Source organism: Rhinoderma darwinii, chromosome 3, assembly GCF_050947455.1.
Source record: "Rhinoderma darwinii isolate aRhiDar2 chromosome 3, aRhiDar2.hap1, whole genome shotgun sequence".
Lineage (NCBI taxonomy): Eukaryota > Metazoa > Chordata > Amphibia > Anura > Rhinodermatidae > Rhinoderma > Rhinoderma darwinii.
The window spans coordinates 277,798,460-277,804,459 of NC_134689.1; positions in this window are offsets into that span (position 1 = coordinate 277,798,460).

A 6,000-nucleotide genomic window follows, 5' to 3' on the forward strand; every position below is an offset into this window, starting at 1 on the left:
TTATTATTAATCTTTCACATTTATTATTTATTTCACTAGTCCCACTAGGGGACTTTACTGTGCGATCATCAGATCGCTGCTATAATGCTTTGGTATACATTGTACACCACAGCATTATTGCCTGTCAGTGTAAATCTGACAGGCAATCTATTAGGACGTGCCTCTGGCGCGTCCTAACAGGCATATGTCCAGGGCAGACTTGGGGGCTTTTATCAAGCTCCCGGCTGCCATGAAGACCCATCGGAGACCCGCGATTGCATTTGCGGGCCGCCGATGGGTGACAGAGGGAGCTCACTCCCTCTGTAAACAAAGTTAAATGCCGCGGTCGCTATTGACAGCGGCATTTAACGGGTTAAACGGCCGCGATCTAAGTAAACTTCGATCGCGGGCGTAGGAGCAGGAGCTCAGCTGTCATCAGACAGCAGAGCCCCGGCTCCAGCCTGCACGGGAGACCGTGCAGGACTTAGACTAGGCTCACGTGAAAAGGTGTCAGCCTAGCCTAAGGCCCCTTAGTGACGAACGTGAAAAGGCGTATTGTTTGTCACTAAGGGGTTAACTTGCTAAAGCTTCTTTCATTGGAAGCAACAGATACTGGTAAATTGAGGAAAATTCTCAAAGCTGTGGTTATATTGGGGAAGGGACTTGTAGTCGATTCTTGTAAATGGAGCTCAGACTTGCAGGTGTGGCAGTTTTCATGCTTGAGTTGAAATCCAGAGCGTGATGTTTAAAACTTTCCACTTCTAGAATTATTTCATCTTGGTCAAGATCTTTTTGGTATACCTGGGCTAGTTTCATGGCCTGTTCCTTGAGCTCTTCTGTTGGTAATGAGTGAAACTGAGGTCCAGAAAGAAAACCAAACATTGTATTAACCTTATTTATAGCTTCAAATCGGATTCTCATTTCAGAAATAATTTTGTCAATTATTTCAAGAAGTGAAATCCTAAATTTGTCTTCCTGTGATAATAGTACACGCTCATCTTCACATTCTTCATCAAGCATCCCGTGGATCTTACGTTTCCTTGTGTCTCTGAACTGTGGATCTAGGCCGCACCTTTCAGCAATATTCATTTTGAATATCAGGTGAGGAATAACTCACTTGTCCTTTTCTATGGCGTTGCAAATGTTCACGCAGAGGGACGTGATAGTGAGAAACAAGTTCAATCAGGTTTAGAAATTTTCCACTTTTAGCGTCTGCTAAATCTAGATTTTCTTGTGAACCTCGCAATGCACTACCCTGACTAGCCAAATGCATTATTACTTCCAGAATTACACGGAGAACTTCCCTCCAATGGTTTTCTTCCTGCACTATCTGATCTTGAACTTCTTTGTCAATGCCACCCTTACCTAATGAGGCCTCAAGTGTTTTCCATGAACAGAAACGCATCTTATGGTGCAAAGAATTTTCATATTCAGGAATTCTCTCACTTAATTTTTTCCCTCTTTGCCAAAAATGATAGTTTTTCTGAATGTACATTTGTAAACGTTCTGCAAGGTATTCTGCAGTATAAGGCATTTTTTAAGTTGCTGTATTCTAGCCAGGACCGGCGTACACTCTGCCCATTTGGCAGCTGTTTAAAAAAAACAATCCATTGTGAGTTTTCTTCCATCTCTTAAACTATTTCTAATGTCAGGTTCATGCATTGTTTTTATTCTCATGCTGGTAACAAAGCACCTTTGGCTATCGGAAAATTTGGCTGGCCATGTTGATGGGTCATAAAAGTCAAAGTCTAAATTAGACTCACTGTGTGAAGAAGATGCTGAAAGGGTATGTACGTCCTGTTCTGGAAAATGTGTTGTACTGCTACAACGTGGCGGGGCATCTAAATCCATAAAGTGATCTTCACGGGGCATCTGCAGTCTGAAGCATTTCATGTTCGGTCACAGTTTCGCCTTCTTGACTCTCATGCTCAGAGATTCTTTCTTCACTCACATTTTCTCCGCTTTCATCTAAAAAGCAAATAAAAGAACAACGGTTGTAAGCCAGGAGTCAAATTAATTGTTTATATTAAACAAATGCTTGTATACACCTACCATCCCTATTGTCTTTTTTTTTTTTATTCAGCCATGATTACATAAAAGCTGAAATATGTATGAGATTGTTTTTCTCTCTCATTTGCTCTTTTTCGGAATTCTGCTCCTGATGGTTTTTTTGGACATTACTCCGGTAACAGCCCACTTGAAGAGTAACAAACACATATCCAATACAATTGCATGTGGCAGTCGTTAGCACCGCCCCCCCCCCTGTTGCTAGCGACATCACCAGGCATGTAATGTAATGTACCGGGTGGCACAGGGCCCTGATAGGACCGCCACAGAGCAGCCGAATCAAAACAGCTGATTGTTGCTGATAGGCGCCCTGTATGCCGGACGGCTGCAGCAGTGATCAGCTTATATCTTCTTTGTGTTACTTTTCCTAACTTGGGTATAACATTTGCTCATCACGGCAGCTGCAAGACAAACCAAAAGGCTGAGAACAATGAAAGTCAAGAGGGAGTGGATGTTGTGGATTAATTTTCAGTTGACAGGTAGCAGAGTTACATAATGGGGATTTTTTTTCCTGTCGTCTAACTCTGCTACCTGTCAATGGAAAAATCATCCGCTAGACGGAAAATTGTTTTCCAATGGAGAACAATGAATGCGTCAACTAGTAGTTAGACATAAGAGGGAAAAATAATTCCCCATTATGTAACTGCTACCTGTCAACTGAAAAATGTTTCCCCATGGCGGAGAACCAAAAAAACACTTGGGAATTAGACAGGATGGGGAAAATTTTTTCCCTGTGGTGGATGACATTTCAGTTGAAAGGTAGCAGAGTTACATGAAGGAGAATTATTTTTCATTGACATGTCGTTTCTATTGTGGTGCAGGGGGGAAAATAGGAGACTGCTGTAGGTGAGTGTAAGTTTTTTTTATTTTTCATATTACTATATTTATTTTTTTGCAGGTTCCGCTTGGACTACGTCGTAGATTTGGTGGACTACTTCGATGATCAACGGGTTGTTTTTTTTAAAAATAAAATTGTCAAAGAGGGTTGTGTGGGGCAGTTATTTCAATAAAAAAAATTGTGTGTTTTTTTTAATACTTTATTAGCAGCTTAGTAATGGCTGCTTGACAATGTCCATTACTAATGCGTGACTTAGTGTTAGCCAGGAAAAAGGCTTGCACTAACCCCCCATTATTACCTCGGTACCCACCACCACCAGAGGTGCTGGGAAGAACCAGGTATAATCCGGCACCCGACCATGATTGGGCAGTGGGGCGGACGCAGGCTGGTATTATTAGGCTGGGAAATGCCAAAAACAGTTCCTCTTCCCACCCTGCTAATACTAGGCTGCTGTTGCTGTGTGTATATCTGGCTGGTTATGAAAAATGGGGGGGAGGCAATGTTGTTTTCTTTTCTTTTTTAAAAATGACGTGGGGACCCACCATTTTTCATAACCAGCCAGATACAACATAACAGCAGCAGGCTAGCATTACAAGGGTGGGAAGGGCCATGGTTTTTGGTCCTTTCCAGCCTCATAATACCAGACTGTGGCCACCCCAGTACCCGGCAATCGTTAAGAATTGTCGGGTACTGGATCGTACCCAGCTCTTCCCTGCACCTCTGGTGGCGGTGGGTACCAGGGAATAATTTTGGGAGGTGGGGGTTGGTTAGTGCTAGCCTTTTTACTGGCTATCACTGCCTTAGTTATGGACATTGTCAATCAGACTACTGCCATTACTAAGGCGCTAATAAAGTATTAATAAAAACACAGATGCATAAGAACATATTTTTTTAATTGAAATAAGAACTCCCCCACACCATCCTCTTCGACCATTTTATTTAAAAAAACGTAGATCATCGAAGTAGTCCACTGAATCTACGACGTTGTCCAGCGGTACCTGTAAAACAAAAAAATAAAGTTAATAATAGGAAAAATAATAATACTTATACTCACCTACAGCAGACGTCTATCTTTTCCCCTGCGCCGCAATGGAAACTAGACGTCAATGAACTTCTGAAACGTCATATTACAAATTAAAAGTATTTTCCCACAAACACATGTATCCCTTATCCACAGGATAGGGGATACATGTGTGATCGCAGGCGGTCCAACCACTGGCGCCCCCAGTGATGAGAATTAAGGACCAAAATTCCCCTTTAGTAGCGAGCGCTCCATTCATTTCCATGGGACCACTGTCTCTTGCAGCTCCATAAAAATAAATTAAGGAATTCTCATTCAGGGGAATTTCGGTCCCCTGTTCTCATCCCCGGGCGTCTGACCACTGTATGATGTATCCCCTATACAGTGGATGGGGGATACATGTGGTTGTGGGAAAACCCCTTTAACTAGCGTTTCTAAAATCATAAAATGTCATTTATTTTACGATTAGAGAAACACTAGTGTTCCCAGGCACTAAACTGCTTTTACTTTATACTCACCACTGTTTTCTTTGCTCCGCTTGGTGCCGTGGTGCTCAATGCCCTGCTCCGTCGCTCCACTCAGAACGCTGTTACGCCCCGCGTCATAGTGACGTGGTCCCGCTGTGCGCAGGAAGCTCACGGGACTGGCGGGGGGCGTAGCTGGCTGGCGACCGGAAGCACGGCGGAACATTTTTCAGGCGCCCCTGGACAACTGTAAGAAACCTGGACAGTCCCTACTGATCCAGCGGTTAGGACCTATGTCAATAGCGGCAGTTGTCCCAGCAGCGCCCCCCCCCCCTGTTCATACATTCTATTTGCGCCTGGGGCACATACCCCGCCTGCCCTCCCACAGCTACGTCCCTGTATAAACGATGTATTCTAGTGGCAGCATGGTAAAATCAGACATATAGTACAAATCATATAACAGTGTTAGACAAAACAGTCTCGCAGGACATATAAGTATAAGGGTGGGGAACAAAAGTAACAACCACCCACTTTATTAAAGATAAAGACTCCGAATTCTAAGTATATAAACAAGAAGTCCATAAATATCAAAAGAAAGTTGAAAATAGAAAATCTTTATTACAAATCAAAAAACGTGAGAATCTAAAACAGGTCTTTATAACTGGATCACAATATGACACAGTAAATCACAGATATAGGTAAACGAAATAGAGTATACCCAAGAACACATCTATTATCCTAAGCCAGCAAGGTATGCACAGATAGAAAGTATGTGTCAGGTGAAACAAGCAGTAAGGTTAGAGTCTACACCAAATAGGCGAAAACAGTGTAAACAAAGTCTGAATGACCTAACATAACCTCCATATTGTGCTTACCCATATTTCTGTAGTGTAGTGGTATGACCCAGTGGATAAGGGGCGCTACCTTATCCACTGGGTCATACCACTACACTACGGAAATATGGGTAAGCACAATATGGAGGTTATGTTAGGTCATTCAGACTTTGTTTACACTGTTTTCGCCTATTTGGTGTAGACTCTAACCTTACTGCTTGTTTCACCTGACACATACTTTCTATCTGTGCATACCTTGCTGGCTTAGGATAATAGATGTGTTCTTGGGTATACTCTATTTCGTTTACCTATATCTGTGATTTACTGTGTCATATTGTGATCCAGTTATAAAGACCTGTTTTAGATTCTCATGTTTTTTGATTTGTAATAAAGATTTTCTGTTTTCAACTTTCTTTTGATATTTATGGACTTCTTGTTTCTCTTGTTTATATAAATCATATAACAGGTAAAAAAAAAAAAAGAAAAGAATGGTGTAAGAATACATGAGTAATATTAAGATTGAAAAATGAAAAAGAGAAGGAAATGGTAGGGAAGGGAACTGAAATGAGGGAAGTCATCCCAATACCAGATGAAAGTCTCGACCGCAAGGTCGACGTGCATGTCCGGACACTAATAAGGTTAATTTCAACCTAACCAAGTAGCGAAATAAGGGCTCAGCTTAAAGGACCATGCTTGCCATAGGAGCATAATTCGAGCGGAGTGGTCTCCATCTTCTGCCATCAAAGCATCCATTCTATGGAGAAGATCCATCTCCACTACCCATTCTGATCGTGGGGG